Source organism: Emys orbicularis, chromosome 9, assembly GCF_028017835.1.
Source record: "Emys orbicularis isolate rEmyOrb1 chromosome 9, rEmyOrb1.hap1, whole genome shotgun sequence".
Classification (NCBI taxonomy): Eukaryota; Metazoa; Chordata; order Testudines; family Emydidae; genus Emys; species Emys orbicularis.
This window is the reverse complement of record NC_088691.1, coordinates 86,829,601-86,846,713: the sequence shown is the minus strand read 5'-3', so window position 1 is coordinate 86,846,713 and position 17,113 is coordinate 86,829,601.

Genomic DNA, 17,113 nt, shown 5'->3' with positions numbered 1-17,113 from the left:
AAGGACTCATAATGTGAGTCAAGTGATGGCAAAGTTCTTCCAAGGCTTCTGCATTAAGCAGCATTTCAGAAACATGAAAACATTAAAATATTACCCTACTTTTAAGGATACAGAGTAATGGAGCAGTAATTCACTGTTAAGTAGCAAATTTAGTGTACTATATGTTCAAAGTAATGCAACAACCAATACCATCCCTTAGTAATGAAAGTTAATGACTGCCTTCTTTAGTAATGGCCCAAAATGAATCCACTATAAAATGTTGGCTGTGGTAGCTGGAAATTATAGCATTATTCATATTACTTCCTGTACAAATTAATTGTTATTGCATTCTGTACCTTAAGGTCTCAGCAGCATACTTTTACTCTGATCATTTGGCATCACTTCTACATCTCAGAGAAAGTTTCTGGCTGACCTGTTTCCTCTGCTGCACTCATTGTATTGCAATATCATTGTATTGTTTTATTTTAGGGAAAGATTTTCAAAAGTGCCCAGCACAATAGGATGAGATTTTCATACAAATGGGATCAGATTTTCAAAAGGGTTCAGATCACAGATGCTTCTATTCTATGTAGGTTCTTTTCCTGCACTCATCACTGTAGCGTTCCCATTGTAACAGAGAGCCAGAGTGTCAAGAAAGCAGGGTATCCTAAGTCTTTTGAAAAGCTGGGCATATTAGTCTCTCTTTCATCCTCTCCATGGGGGAAAATACCATATGTTCAGGGTAGTGATTTGTTTTGGTAGGGCTTTATTTCCATTGGCTTGTTGATTTGAATATGTACACGTGTGAGAATGCAAGATCACAGAAATGCACCTTTTTTCTTGGAGTGGAAGGTGGCAAAGTGTGTGCTCATTCTTAGCTCCTTGGGGAGTTCATTCTGTGGTTGTGAACAAGCCCCCAAGGAAGCTGTGTTGTCCTGTACAGAGGAGCTTTCCCTCCTGGAAGAAAGTTTCATTGTGCCTAAGGAGAGGAATTGTTGATCACAATGAACGGGAGCTGGGCTCTTTAAAAAAAAACACGTAGGGTATGTCTACACTACGCACCAGATCAGCGGGCAGCGATCGATCCAGCAGGGATCTATTTATCGCATCTAGTCTAGACGCGATAAATCGACTCCCAAGCCCTCTCCCATCAACTCCTGTACTCCAGCACCGCGAGAGGAGCAAGCAGAGTCGACGGGGGAGTGGCAGCAGTCGACTCACCGTGGTGAAGACACCACGGTAAGTTGATCTAAGTGCGTCGACTTCAGCTACGTTATTCACGTAGCTGAAGTTGCATAACTTAGATCGACCCCCCCATAGTGTATACCAGGGCTTATTTAGATGCCTAAACAAGGTGCCTAAATAAGTGCTGTTGAATGCTGAATAGAGCTGGGCAAGAACTGTACAGAACATTACAGTAGAGTGCAATTTTTTTTTTGCCAAATATGGTGTTTTCACTTTTCCAAATTACCCACATTCTTTATGGCTGATTTTTGAGCTCCAAGGTGATCATTTTAAAGTCAGTTACTCAAAGTTTCAGACAGAATTTGAAATCAAATGCATGAGACTAGAATGACATTTACTAACAAATGATTAATGGATATATTGTTGATTTCAAGTCACAGCACTTAATATGTATTGAGGGGATGTAGAGCAATTAGGAGTCATGGGATATTCTGGATGATTCTTCCAAAATGCCTTTGGAGAACATAGTGGATCACATGCTCGAATGGGAGATGTACAATCCTTTAACAAGGCGCAGCATGGACTCTTTTCCAGGACTGCCCCTGCTTCTCTGGCCAGTGTGGAATGAAGCAGAGCTTTTGCCTATGGATGCTAGACTTTTCTACTCTGTGGATTTAGTGGTTGTGACCCTATAAAGTACTGAGCACACTCCAGCCAATGGGAATTAAGAATCACAGTGAAAGTGCTCAGCACTTAGCAGGTTTGGGCTCAGGAAAGATAAAGTTTGGGATTATGGTTTGCCATTTTGTTGGAGGGAAGGGAAGACTCCCTTCCCCCATCCCACTTCACTTGCATACTCATTGAGGGCTAGCTATAGTCCAAGTCTTATTTGCAAAGTAGTTTGAATTTTACTATCTATACATTTTGGAGTTGAAAAAATTGGAATGCCCATTTCTGGGTTGTCCCTGTTTTGAATCTGCTACAAATCAGTCGGTGTTCTGCATTTGAGCTATTTCCTCTGTGCTACTTGATTAAACGAGCATATGGAGCCAAAATCAGGTGGCAGGCTGCAGTGTCACATTCTCTTACAGCTTCTGAGAATCAAAAAAATTCCCATTGTACTTTCTTACTTTTTTTGTGGAACAGTGAACTTAAATCTTAGGCAGTAACCTAAGGGGAACCTGGAAGGAGCACATTTTACTCTTTAAAAACCATTATGTCAAAAGACGAAAATGATAAACCAGTGCTAAAATGGGAAATACCTGAACAGTCACAGGTGCCATTTTCTCCCCAGGTGGAAAACCATTTACAAACTGCTAGGAGTGCTAAATTTGAGTACAAGGGACATTAACTTCTATGGAAACCACAGCTGAGAATCATTTTTCAGAACTATTACTTCCTCTTGAAAGTCACATGGAGCAGATAGTGAAATGCAAGGATAGGTGACCTAAAAGTTCTAATGTAAATCTATTAATATCAGTCTACATTAATTTGGTTGAGATAAAATGCTTGCAAAGGTAAATATGATAAATAACTCCTACCCCAAAAACTGGATATCACAGAAACTGAAAAGAGCTGCAAATATGTGAAGTTTGGATGTTCCTGAAGATAAAGAGAAAACAGCAACATTATTTCTATTAAAGGTGACCTGGGGAACCTAACTATTGAAAATATAAAATCCAAGCATGTCACATATAGATAATTATAATCACAATTTGCATTTTAAAAGTGCTTTTAATCCACGGATGTCAGTGTTTTTATACACATGAAGGCACAAAACAACCTTGTGAAATGTAGCTTGAAAGAGCTCTTTGAGATCTTTCAATCTGCACAGTTCTTCTCCATTATAGTTACCTCTGCTATGGACCAAAGCCAAAAAATATGTATTTGATAGAACTTTGAGTTATTTACAGGGGTGAGGTAGAACATATTGTATGACACAGGGTCAAATCCTGGCCCAGATTGCTTGGCAGCACAAGGAAATAAGGGGGGCACGAGAGGCCCTAAAACTCCATTGCAATGGCTACCCACATCACATCTTGCATCATGGAGAGAACAGCAGGCTCCACAGAAATTCTACAACTCATCCCCACTTCTCCCCAGTGCAGGTAAGCCAAGGGTCCATCCCCCACTAATGCAACAGCAAGCCCATACTGGCACATTGATAGAAGTACTCTGTGACTGGTACAGCCTTGGCCTGACACAGATTACTTCCCCCTCAAAGCACAGCAGAGACCAGAAGGCTGATTATGACTCTAAGAATCACAAACTGCTTCTTGGTCTGCTCTAGGGACTGTGCAACAACATTTTGCCCCTTGCTGGGGGCTGCAGACAAAGTCACAATTCAGCCTGAAAAGAGAAGAGAATTGAGACAATTTTCTGGTGAACAGCGCTATATACCTTACATAATGTATTGTGTGCAAGTAGTTAAATACAGCCTTATGTACTTCCATACAAACTCCTTATAAATATAGATCTAGACTGTGAACCCCTTATTCACAATGGTAAGCAGTTGTTCACATGACCTTTCCAATTGTCTTCTTTGTATATAAATGCCTGACACCATTTCAGGTACTTTGTTGGAGCAACATTTCCTGCTTAGCTATAAATACTGCAGCATTGCATCCCCGTGACAAATTGGATTACAAACTTTTTTTCTCACTGCAAGGACCTATAAGACTATTTATCTAAAGATTCTATAACTGAAATATTTATTTCCATGAGTCTATTATAATTTTGCTTTTTAGGGCATGCCATTTAAGTAAATCCTCAAATGGCTCCTTTGTAATATTTCTACACTTTGACTTCATCACTCGCCTTTACTCTGAGTTTTGCACAATAGAATTCATTTGGAATTCAGTCTTTAATTTTTTATTTCCTTGCACATTTTCTTTTTTTAGATGAAAATGTCATTCAGTTGTTTCCAACTCGGAATGCTATTGCTGCAGTTGGCAATATTCATGTTTTTCAATAAGGTCATGGCCTCCTGTACAAATAACTAAGCACAGTTCCAATGATAATTATGTTTTCTTTATGCTAGTTATCACTTGGGGTGAAGGTGAGCATGTAAACCAGATGTTTTTGGTAAAAATGAATTCCTAAACTCATGACCTAGCAAATGCTACTTCAGCATATCTTCCAAGCCAGAGAAACATCCTGCATGATTTATAATACAAGATACAGAACAACACACACAACATTATATAAGGAAACAAACTATCATTAATTTAATATTGTTATTTATGAATACCTATGCAATATTCACAACTGTGTCTACAGCCACTCAAAACAATAACTCTAATTACTTTAACTGCTCTATAATTCTCTTTTTTATTTAGGGATGCATTGCAATTCCAGATAGTTTTGTGATTCAAATAGAGGAGGAGGAAAACAAATAGATAAACAATCATTTATCATGTGCTATTTATGCAAATACATTACACTAACTGACAGAAACAATCTTTCCACACAATGGCTTATTCTTAAAATAAGAATTTGGTAAAAATGCAAGGAGAAGCTTGTGTTCTGTCTCATCCACAAACCACATCCAAGTATTTGTTTCTCAAAACATCCTGCTTTGCTAAATAGAGAATAAATTATAACCATCCACATACTGTTTCTTCATTGATGATGATCTAGGGGCGGATTGTGATAGCCCCATATGCGAAGTACAAGGAGGAAGGAGTACAAACATAGGGTCTAGCACATATAATACTTGCTTTCAGAGAGCACAGGAATGCTTCCTCCCTGTGCCTCTGGGCACTTAGGGTATGTCTATACTGAAATTAAAAACCCATGGCTGGCCCACGCCAGATGACTCAGGCTCATGGGGCTAGGGGCTGTTTAATTGTTGTGTAATGTTCAGGCCCAGGCAGAAGCCTGAGTTCTGGGACCCTCTCACCTTTCAGGGTCCTAGAGTCCAGGCTCCAGCCTGAGCCAGAACATCTACACCACAATTAAACAGCCCCTTACCCCAAGCCAGCTGGCTTGAGCTAGCTGTGGGTTTTTAATTGCAGTGTAGACATACTCATAGTGTTCCCTCAAATGAATGGAGGAGGCAAGACTTAGATTTCCTTCCCCTCCCTTTCACATTGGAGAAAGCATGGTGTATCATCCCAAATAACAGTGAATCTGGCAGTCATTTTGTATACTGCCCAGTGGTGGGGTGAATTATGTTTCTCTGAGCGACCAATGGGGCAGGGGAGCTCTGTACTGCCCCCTATTCTGGACAATGACTAACTGCTAGAATTTGTCTTTATTTACTTATTTGTAGAGCAATTAAATACATGGTAAATGCGTTACTCCAGTAAGTAGGAAACTCGGCTCCTGTCTTGAAGAGTTTACAACCTAATTCTGCCAACACTTATGCACATGAATTGTTTTCACTACTCTAGTTGAACTCAATGGAAATACTCATATGTACATTTGTTTGCAGGATCAGTGCTTATAAAACATGTAGAGACTGGGGAAGGGAGAGACACATACACAAGTTTATATGCATAATATAAATGTGAATATTATAAACATATAAAGTACCAACTATCCCCATTTTTCATGCAACACAGCCAGCATTAACTGGTTGATGTCCTATAGCAGCAGAAGCTATTCTTGAATAGGGATTAGAAGGAAGTGAGGATGTTATTTTCACTGATTTTCTTGACTGTCACTCTCCACCTATGAGATGGACACATTGAAGAAGTGCCTATAGAAAGTGCCTTTGGAATGAAAAGTTCTATAGTATATACATTTAAAGAGAAACTGCATATAGAACAGGAATACATATAATTCAAAAACATTACTAAAAATGTATTCCTTAAGTATATGAAATATTCCTTGTTCTTTATTATAAGAAGCAATCCAATTACAAAAAAGGAAACCAGGAGATAAGAAGTACCCCAAAGAGGAAGAAAAGGATCCACATGGAGTTAGCAGTTCCTGTTCAATCAATCCATCTTCATCTCCTCCATCTTGCCTGATGGATGAAATTTCAAGAGTAGCTAAAAGATCAATGAGAATAAGTCATTGTTAATGCTGCTACAGGAAGACTAAAAACAAAAACAAAAAATGTCATCTTGCTTTATCCCCACATTACAGATGTGACACTAGCACTCTTAGGTACCATTTGTCTGTCCTGATCTCTGCTGCACATTGAAGGGGCTTGAATGCTTCCTGAGAGGAAAGCAATCATATTGAGGCTGCCCAAGAAGGAGAAATGTCCTCAAAGGCTAAATAGAGTTGAAGAGACTAGGACATTAACTTTTGGAAATGTATACAAATAATCAAAGGGACAGCTAGCAAGAAATGGTCTAGCGAAGAATTGGAGATGGTGGTGGTGGTGGGGAATTCAGTTTTAGTAATTTCACACACACAATACCTCTAGCTCTTGTGTCCAAATGATATGGATTTCAGGCAGATGTTCATAATGATAAGTTCACACCCAAAATACTGTCATGCTAAATGGAAGTTGTGGATTGGTGTGTCTGCATACACTCTAACAGTTATACCTTTAGAGCTATTTAGTCAAGATCTAAAGTTTATACACCCAGAGATCAGTTTCCACGCTCTCCTGAATGAATGCCCCCATTCATTTTGAAATGGATGTTCAGCAGTATAAAGTTTGAAAAGTATTCCAAAATACCTATCCTCTCTAAACTGGCTCTCTTCATCTCCAGTTTTATATAAATGAGACATGGCACATTTTCCTGATAACTAACACTATGACAGACTTCAAGGGCTGTAGGTTCTATTTGCTACACTTCAAGAAAGATGAATTGTTGCCTTACTTTGAAGACCCTAGGGAAAAGGATGATTAACTGAATCAAAACATGTTTCATCATCTGAATTTTGGCAACTCTAACAACTAGGGTTGTTTAGAAACATCTGAAAGTAACATCACTGAACAACAACAAAAAATCACCCACTCACTCACCAGTAAAATCAGTATTTTGTCATGTATATTACTTTATATATTAGCTAGGATAAATGATTGACACAAGAGAAGGGTTCAAATTATTTGGGCTATTTTGATGCAGTTGCATTTTTCAATAAACTTAGTTTCCCTCTTGCTTTGTGTTTTTCTATTTCAGAAGGATGACATTCCATTTTTAACCAGCCACCCTTGTTGTTTCTTTGTCAGTTTCTGTATAATATGTTTCAGAATGTATGCTAATGTAACCCTGAAACATATAATCAAAAGTGTTTAAGAGGTATTTCAATACTGTCATAGAATGGTGGATATGTAGGTATTTCTTTGAGACTGTTACTTTGTGGGCACTGTGTTTACACCAACCTTCAGTACTTCACAAAGGCAAATCAGGGAAACTCAGCAAGGTTGAAACCAGGAAAACTGTAATGGGTGTTCCTTCCCCCTCTAGCTGTTTTGTTGGTAAGTGGTGCTAGAGAAAAGCTGGGGGGAAATGAGAAATGAAAGAAAAAAGGTTCTTGGTACTGTCAGTCGCACTCTCTACAGGAGACATGCAAGCCTGTATTTGTATTAAAGAACTGTCAGATTTTTTATTAAGGCAATCTGGACTCACCTCTTTCATTTAGCTACTGCAGTGCTAGAATATCATTGACAACTACCGCAACATGTGCATTCCTGGCTTCCATCTCCCTCCTCAGTCTTGGGTTCTGCTGAACAGTATAGTAAATATATGGCTAGAATCTCTCTCCACAGAATGCAGTAAAAGTAGCAAGTAGCTATATATGGTGGAGTGGGCTTATTGTAGCTACAGCAAAATGGAGGTGGGATATGGGAAGGTAGCTTGTTCCAAAATTTTATCCTTCCTCCACAAACACAGAAGGGTGAGTGGGCCAGTTGTTTGTCCCCAGAAGAGTCAAGAAAGCAGAAGAGGGCAGCCTGCTGCCCCTACAAGATATCTATAAATGAGCTATGAGGTAGGGAGGTTAAGAAATCCATTGTTATGGATACCTGTGAAACTTGCTTAGTTCTCATCACATTGCAATTGCTATTTGTATTTAGATTTAATTATTTTTTTCAGATTCAATGCCAGAAACTCAAAAACGAACATGAGTTGCAGTGAAATTAATCAAAATGAAGCCAGTGGTTCAATAACCAGATTCACACCCTCTGAATTAAGATTTCAGGAATTCAAGGGTGTGATTCCTGAAGCATCTGAAATAGTATTGACAGCACTACTCCAGAAACTATTTTGAATCCAAAAAAAATAAAAATAAAAATCCCAAATTAGTCAAACTTGGGAGAAAGGGAAGATAAGGAAGTGGAATGTAATCTGATTATCATGCATTTTTCTCTTATCATTAAGTATTTATTTCCACTATATTATTCAAAATTTGTATCACAACACAACAAGCACTGACAGCAACATGCCTCCATAGCATTTCAAATCTTTTTATTATATGACTGCACTCCGTTAGGTCAGACCCAGCTAGTGAAGTATTTTGTCTGACTTGAGGACACATGTAGAGCCATAAACAAAATTTCCCAAAACAAAATACATCATCTACACTCAGCCCAGTCAAGAGATCTGATCAAGGATAGGATTTGAGAGGATTCATCCAATTGCAGCAAAGTTCAGTGCCCATCTGATATTGCCTCATGAAAAGTTCCCTTTAGCAGATTCCATATGTTCTATATGTATGGTTAGCATAGCACATAGGCCTGGGGTGGGCAAACTTTTTGGCCTGAGAGTCACATCAGGGTTCCGAAACTGTATGGAGGGCCGGGTAGGGAAGGCTGTGCCTCCCCAAACAGCCTGGCCCCTGCCCCCTATCCGCCCCCTCCCACTTCCCGCCCCCCTGACTGCCCCCCTCAGAACTCCCGACCCATCCAACCCCCCCACTCCCTGTCCCCTGACTTCCCCGACCCCTATCTACACCCCCGCCCCCTGACAGGACTCCCGGGACTCCAATGCCTATCCAATTGCCCCTGCTCCCTGTCTCTTAACTGCCCCCGAGAACCTCCTGCCCCTTATCCAACCCCCCCCCCCACTCCCCACCCCCTTACCATGCTGCTCAGAGCACCAGGACTGGCAGCCGCGCTACCTGGCCAGAGCCAGCCATGCCGCTGTGCAGTCTAGAGCACTGGGACAGGCCGGCGGCTCTTGCAGCCATGCTGCCTGGCAGGATCTCGCAGCCCCGCTGCCCAGAGCGCTGGCGGCATGGAGAGCTGAGGCTGTGGGGGAGTGGGGACAGCAGGGGAGGGGCCGGGGGCTAGCCTCCCTGGCCGGGAGCTCAAGGGCCGGGCAGGAGGATCCCGCAGGCCGGATGTATATAGGATGTACAAAGGATGAATATAGGCAAACAACACAGGAATGCAGGGTCAAGATTAGAAAGGCAAAGGCACAAAATGAGCTCAAACTAGCTACGGGAATAAAGAGAAACAAGAAGACTTTTTATCAATACTTTAGAAGCAAGAGGAAGACCAAAGACAGGGTAGGCCCACTGCTTAGTGAAGAGGGAGAAACAGTAACAGGAAACTTGGAAATGGCAGAGATGCTTAATGACTTCTTTGTTTCGGTCTTCACCGAGAAGTCTGAAGGAATGCCTAACATAGTGAATGCTAATGGGAAGGGGGTAGGTTTAGCAGATAAAATAAAAAAAGAACAAGTTAAAAATAACTTAGAAAAGTTAGATGCCTGCAAGTCACCAGGGCCTGATGAAATGCATCCTAGAATACTCAAGGAGCTAATAGAGGAGGTATCTGAGCCTCTAGCTATTATCTTTGGAAAATCACGGGAGACGGGAGAGATTCCAGAAGACTGGAAAAGGGCAAATATAGTGCCCATCTATAAAAAGGGAAATAAAAACAACCCAGGAAACTACAGACCAGTTAGTTTAACTTCTGTGCCAGGGAAGATAATGGAGCAAGTAATTAAGGAAATCATCTGCAAACACTTGGAAGGTGGTAAGGTGATAGGGAATAGTCAGCATGGATTTGTAAAGAACAAATCATGTCAAACCAATCTGATAGCTTTCTTCGATAGGATAATGAGTCTTGTGGATAAGGGAGAAGCTGTGGATGTGGTATACCTAGACTTTAGTAAGGCATTTGATACGGTCTCGCATGATATTCTTATCGATAAACTAGGCAAATACAATTTAGATGGGGCTACTATAAGGTGGGTGCATAACTGGCTGGATAACCATACTCAGAGAGTTGTTATTAATGGTTCCCAATCCTGCTGGAAAGGCATAACGAGTGGGGTTCCGCAGGGGTCTGTTTTGGGACCGGCTCTGTTCAATATCTTCATTAACGACTTAGATATTGGCATAGAAAGTACGCTTATTAAGTTTGCGGATGATACCAAACTGGGAGGGATTGCAACTGCTTTGGAGGACAGGGTCATAATTCAAAATGATCTGGACAAATTGGAGAAATGGTCTGAGTTAAACAGGATGAAGTTTAACAAAGACAAATGCAAAGTGCTCCACTTAGGAAGAAAAAATCAGTTTCACACATACAGAATGGGAAGAGACTGTCTAGGAAGGAGTACGGCAGAAAGGGATCTAGGGGTTATAGTGGACCACAAGCTAAATATGAGTCAACAGTGTGATGCTGTTGCAATAAAAGCAAACATGATTCTGGGATGTATTAACAGGTGTATTGTGAGCAAGACACGAGAAGACATTCTTCCGCTCTACTCTGATCTGGTTAGGCCTCAGCTGGAGTATTGTGTCCAGTTCTGGGCCCGGCATTTCAAGAAAGATGTGGAGAAATTGGAAAGGGTCCAGAGAAGAGCAACAAGAATGATTAAAGGTCTTGAGAACATGACCTATGAAGGAAGGCTGAAAGAATTGGGTTTGTTTAGTTTGGAAAAGAGAAGACTGAGAGGGGACATGATAGCAGTTTTCAGGTATCTAAAAGGGTGTCATAAGGAGGAGGGAGAAAACTTGTTCACTTTAGCCTCTAAGGATATTTTTATTTTTGAAAACTCATGGCGATCGGGGGAGGTCCCGGATGACTGGAAAAAGGCTAATGTAGTGCCCATCTTTAAAAAAGGGAAGGAGGAGGATCCGGGGAACTACAGGACAGTCAGCCTCACCTCAGTCCCTGGAAAAATCATGGAGCAGGTCCTCAAGGAATCAATTATGAAACACTTAGAGGAGAGGAAAGTGATCAGGAACAGTCAGCATGGATTCACCAAGGGCATGTCATGCCTGACTAACCTAATTGCCTTCTATGAGGAGATAACTGGGTCTGTGGATGAGGGGAAAGCAGTGGATGTGTTATTCCTTGACTTTAGCAAAGTTTTTGATACGGTCTCCCACAGTATTCTTGCCGCCAAGTTAAAGAAGTATGGGCTGGATGAATGGACTGTAAGGTGGATAGAAAGCCGGCTAGATCGTTGGGCTCAACGGGTAGTGATCAATGGCTCCATGTCTAGTTGGCATCCGGTTTCAAGCGGAGTGCCCCAAGGGTCGGTCCTGGGGCCGGTTTTGTTTAATATCTTTATTAATGATCTGGAGGATGGTGTGGACTGCACTCTCAGCAAGTTTGCAGATGACACTAAACTGGGAAGCGTGGTAGATACACTAGAGGGTAGGGATCGGATACAGAGGGACCTAGACAAATTAGAGGATTGGGCCAAATGAAACCTGATGAGGTTCAACAAGGACAAGTGCAGAGTCCTGCACTTAGGACGGAAGAATCCCATGCACTGCTACAGACTAGGGACCGAATTGCTGGGTTGCAGTTCTGCAGAAAAGGATCTAGGGGTCACAGTGGACGAGAAGCTGGATATGAGTCAACAGTGTGTTCTTGTTGCCAGGAAGGCTAACGGCATTTTGGGCTGTATAAGTAGGGGCATTGCCAGCAGATCGAGGAACGTGATCATTCCCCTTTATTCGACATTGGTGAGGCCTCATCTGGAATACTGTGTCCAGTTTTGGGCCCCACACTACAAGAAGGATGTGGAAAAATTGGAAAGAGTCCAGCGGAGGGCAACAAAAATGATTAGGGGGCTGGAGCACATGACTTATGAGGAGAGGCTGAGGGAACTGGGATTGTTTAGTCTCCAGAAGAGAAGAATATGGGGGGATTTGATAGCTGCTTTCAACTACCCGAGGGGGGGTTCCAAAGAGGATGGAGCTCAGCTGTTCTCAGTGGTGGCAGATGACAGAACAAGGAGCAATGGTCTCAAGTTGCAGTTGTGGAGGTTTAGGTTGGATATTAGGAAAAACTTTTTCACTAGGAGGGTGGTGAAGCACTAGAATGCGTTACCTAGGGAGGTGCTGGAGTCTCCTTCTTTGGAGGTTTTTAAGGCCCGGCTTGACAAAGCCCTGGCTGGGATGATTTAGTTGGGAATTGGTCCTGCTTTGAGCAGGGAGTTGGACTAGATGACCTCCTGAGGTCCCTTCCAACCCTGATATTCTATGATTCTATGATTCTATGATAGAACAAGAAGCAATGGGCTTAAACTGCAGCAAGGGAGGTCTAGGTTGGACATTAGGAAAAAGTTCCTAACTGTCAGGGTGGTTAAACACTGTAATAAATTGCCTAGGGAGGTTGTGGAATCTCAATCTCTGGAGATATTTAAGAGTAGGTTAGATAAATGTCTATCAGGGATGGTCTAGACAGTATTTGGTCCTGCCATGCGGGCAGGGGACTGGACTCGATGACCTCTCGAGGTCCCTTCCAGTCCTAGAATCTATGAATCTATGAATCTATGTGGCCTGCGGGCCGCAGTTTGCCCACCTCTGACATAGGCAGTCCAAGTTTTTCTAGTTGCTGTACATGGCAGACGGGGGACCAAGTCCTGAGTGAAACTTTGAGAAAAGCAGAAGCAAGGGATATATTTGCTTTTGATTGTGATGTTAGTTAGATAATTTCCATGAAATGATGTGTGTTATAGCTATAAAGTAGTAACTCCATAGTAATTCCATTCAGAAATGGATAACATAGTAGCTTCAATTACTGCCTCCTCCTTTTTGTCTGATTAGTTATAATTCATTAGTGTTTTCCATCATAAATTAGATTACGATCTGAATTTGACTGTGTCTTAACCTTTATATGGTTGACAGCATCAAATGTAGTGATCAGGATTCCTTTTCTCTCCTTTCAGGTACATGGCTGATTGAATAGGGATGATTTCTGTCACTCAACTCTTATCTTCAATGGTGGTAGAGCCTTTTACCCAGGTGTTCTCTCATTGGTATGTTGTACTATCAAAGAGAATATGATTGCTTTATACATGCAGGCTCTGCAACTATTAACATCCTTCTCACAAATAATCTCAAATGTGATTAATTAGATTATGAAATTTAGGAGGATGGGAATATCCATATTAGATCAGTCAATGGGTCAATATATTCTTGTATCCTGTCTCAGAATAGCTAGTGTCAGATGTTTCAGAGGAAAATACAGTAAGTAGCAAACAATTATGGAGAAACCTGCTCATAGAAAATGCTTCTTTCTAAGCCCCAACTGTTTGTGATCGACTTATCCCTTGTAGCTAATTTAAGAATCCAGGTAAACTCTTTGCCTCAGTGGTATTTAGTAGAGTTCCATCAGTTCATTATGGACTGCATACAAAAGTATTTCCTTTTATCAGTTTTATGTTTGTTGCCTGTATAGTCACATTGGATATCTCCTTGTTGCCATATCATGACAAAGGTTAAATCAGAGCACCCAACTTCTTTGTACCATGCACTATTTCATAGACTCTATCATGTTCTCTCTTATTTGTCTCCTCTCTAAATTAAACAGTTTTGCTTTTCAATTTTTTTCATATAGAAATTTCTCCAGGTTACTAATGATTTTCAGTGCCTATCATCCCCTTTCCCCCCACTATATCTTTTTAAAGGTACAGTAGCCAGAACTGAACAGGTGGAGTGACCTATCCTTGATTTACATTCCAGCATTATAATATTTTGGGCATTATTTTCCTCTCTCCTTATTTAAAAAGGATAACATTTTATTTGCTATTTTCACCACTACTGCTCACTGAGCAGAGCTTTTCATTTAGCTGTCCACAATGATGTCCAGGTCTTTTTTTCCCCCTGAGTAGTTACACTTAATTGACAATACAGCAATGTATATGAATAATTCAAATTATTCCTTCCAGTAAGCATTATCCTGCTTTTATCAATGTTATATTTCTTGTGCTATCCTGCTACCATTTCACAGAGCTTTATTAGATCTCTCTGGCATTCCTCAGAGTCTTCTCTAGCCTGGACAAACCTAACTAATTTTGTATGATCTGTACATTTTCATAGATTCCAAGGCCTGAAGGGAACAGCATGATCATCTAGTCTGACCTCTTGTATAACACAGATCATGGAACTTCCCCCAAAATAATTCATAGAGCATATCTTTTAGAAAGGTATCCAGTCTTGATTTAAAAATTGTCAGTAAGGGAAAATCTACCATCACCTTTGGTAAATTGTTCCAGTGGTTAATTACTCTTACTCTTGAAAATTCACATCTTATTTTCAGTCTGAATTTGTCTAGCTTCAACTTCCAGCCATTATCAAATATTTGTTCCCCAGTAATCCCAGGACCTCACTGGTCAACAGCCTTGGTCCCCACCCAATTATCCTTCAGGGGTAGGCAACCTATGGCACGTGTGCCGAAGGCGGCACGCGAGCTGATTTTCAGTGGCACTCACACTGCCCGGCTCCTGGCCACCAGTCTGGGGGGCTCTGCATTTTAATTTAATTTTAAATGAAGCTTCTTAAACATTTTAAAAACCTTATTTACTTTACATACAACAATAGTTTAGCTATATATTATAGACTTATAGAAAGAGACCTTCTAAAAACGTTAAAATGTATTACTGGCACGCGAAACCTTAAATTAGAGTGAATACATGAAGACTCGGCACACCGCTTCTGAAAGGTTGCCGACCCCTGCTACCCCCTTACGTCTTCCTGGGGAAGCTGTAGGGGAATGTAGTCCCTTTCTCTACTCTGGGTTCCAGTCCAAGGACCCTTATAGCACATGGTTAAGCTCTGTCTTGTCAAACCTTTAGTTTCTTCCCTGGACTACTTCCTACTTTGGCCCACCTCCTCAGGGGGCTTGTATTCTCAGTGGGGGTCTGCCCCCTGGGGTAAATGCCTAGTCCCTGTCTTCAAGTCAATAAAGGAAAGGCAACTAAATTAACAGAAATAAAGAGCAACACCAGCTTCTCTGTCCTACTAGGATTTTCTAGCCATCTGTCCTATCTCTCTGTGCTCTCAGGCAAGTAAAGGTAGCTTGGTTCTCTGCTGTGGTCCTTTCTCAGAGCTGAGAATGAGAGATCCATCCTCTTCTCTAGGCCCTTCTGAACTGAGCATCTCCCTTTTTTAAGGCTCCTCCTCCAAAACTGGCATACCTTGTACGTATGGTAAGGCCAAAGCCCAAAACTGTTCCTTTATCCTTTCTTGCCTCATGCAGGGTTTGTATATCACATCATACCCCACTGTTAACCTCTCACCATGTTCAAAGTTGACCATTTACCACTATTCTGTTTTGTCTCTTAGCCAGTTTCTGATCCATTACAGTATTTACTTAGTTTAGCCTCCTCAGACATGCTATATTTTCAAACAGCAAACAATTAGAAACTTTGGCTATGTAGCAGAATAGATCAAATGCACCTCTTGAGTGCCTCCTAGTAGCTGGGGTGGTACTGCAATCTCTTTTTTCTGCTCCTGCTGCCCCCCTGTAGGTTGCCAACCTAACTAGGCAGGTCTTCAGTGGCACCGCATTCCAGATGAGTCACGCAGTCAAAATGGACCCCTTCCGGGTAGCAAAGAGTTCACCAAACTCTCTGCCCTCATCAAGGTCTTTAGCCACATCTATGGGCCCTTTAAATCCAGCCCTTTGCTCAGGCTTCTAAAGGAGCTTGTCCTTTAATTAGCTTCTGATGCATTCCGTGGGCCTCTTCCCACCTGATCCCTTTACCTGCTACCTTAAAGTTACAGTTCTCACATCCTCTCTCTCCCAGATCTAGTAAATGCAGCCAGTTGAGCTCCTTTGCCCAGAGAGGAGCACCCTTCTTCACCCCACTGCTCCCAGCCAGGAACTGAACTGCTCAGGCCTACAGCTCCTTTTACCTGAGCCTTATGGGCTCTGATTGGCTGTTTCCATGAGGCCTCTCTAGGCAGGCCTGCAGGACCTTCCTGGGGTAGGGTAGTGGTACCACAAAACCTCCAGCAGGAGCCACGAAGGATGAGGTGAACCCCATTACACCATCTATTAAATGAATTTTTTGCATCGCTGAATAATCTGCTTAGTTACTTTATGTAGGCAGGGAAGAAGTTAAAAATATGACTGCAAATGAAAGTTGTTAATATCACAGCAATAGACAAAATGGCTATTTCTTAATCTTAATATTAAATATGTGGGAATCTGTACAGTATTTATTAAGACTAGGCAAATCCTATATATATCCTATATATATCCTTTGGAAGAAATAATCCTATATATCATAGAATCATAGAATATCAGGGTTGGAAGGGACCTCAGGAGGTCATCTAGTCCAACCCCCTGCTCAAAGCAGGACCAATTCCCAACTAAATCATCCCAGCCAGGGCTTTGTCAAGCCTGACCTTAAAAACCTCTAAGGAAGGAGATTCCACCACCTCCCGAGGTAACCCATTCCAGTGCTTCACCACCCTCCTAGTGAAAAAGTTTTTCCTAATATCCAACCTAAACCTCCACAACTGCAACTTGAGACCATTACTCCTTGTTCTGTCATCAGGTACCACTGAGAACAGTCTAGATCCATCCTCTTTGGAACCCCCTTTCAGGTAGTTGAAAGCAGCTATCAAATCCCCCCTCATTCTTCTCTTCTGCAGACTAAACAATCCCAGTTCCCTCAGCCTCTCCTCATAAGTCATGTGCTCCAGACCCCTAATCATTTTTGTTGCCCTCCGCTGGACTCTTTCCAATTTTTCCACATCCTTCTTGTAGTGTGGGGCCCAAAACTGGACACAGTACTCCAGATGAGGCCTCACCAATGTCGAATAGAGGGGAACGATCACGTCC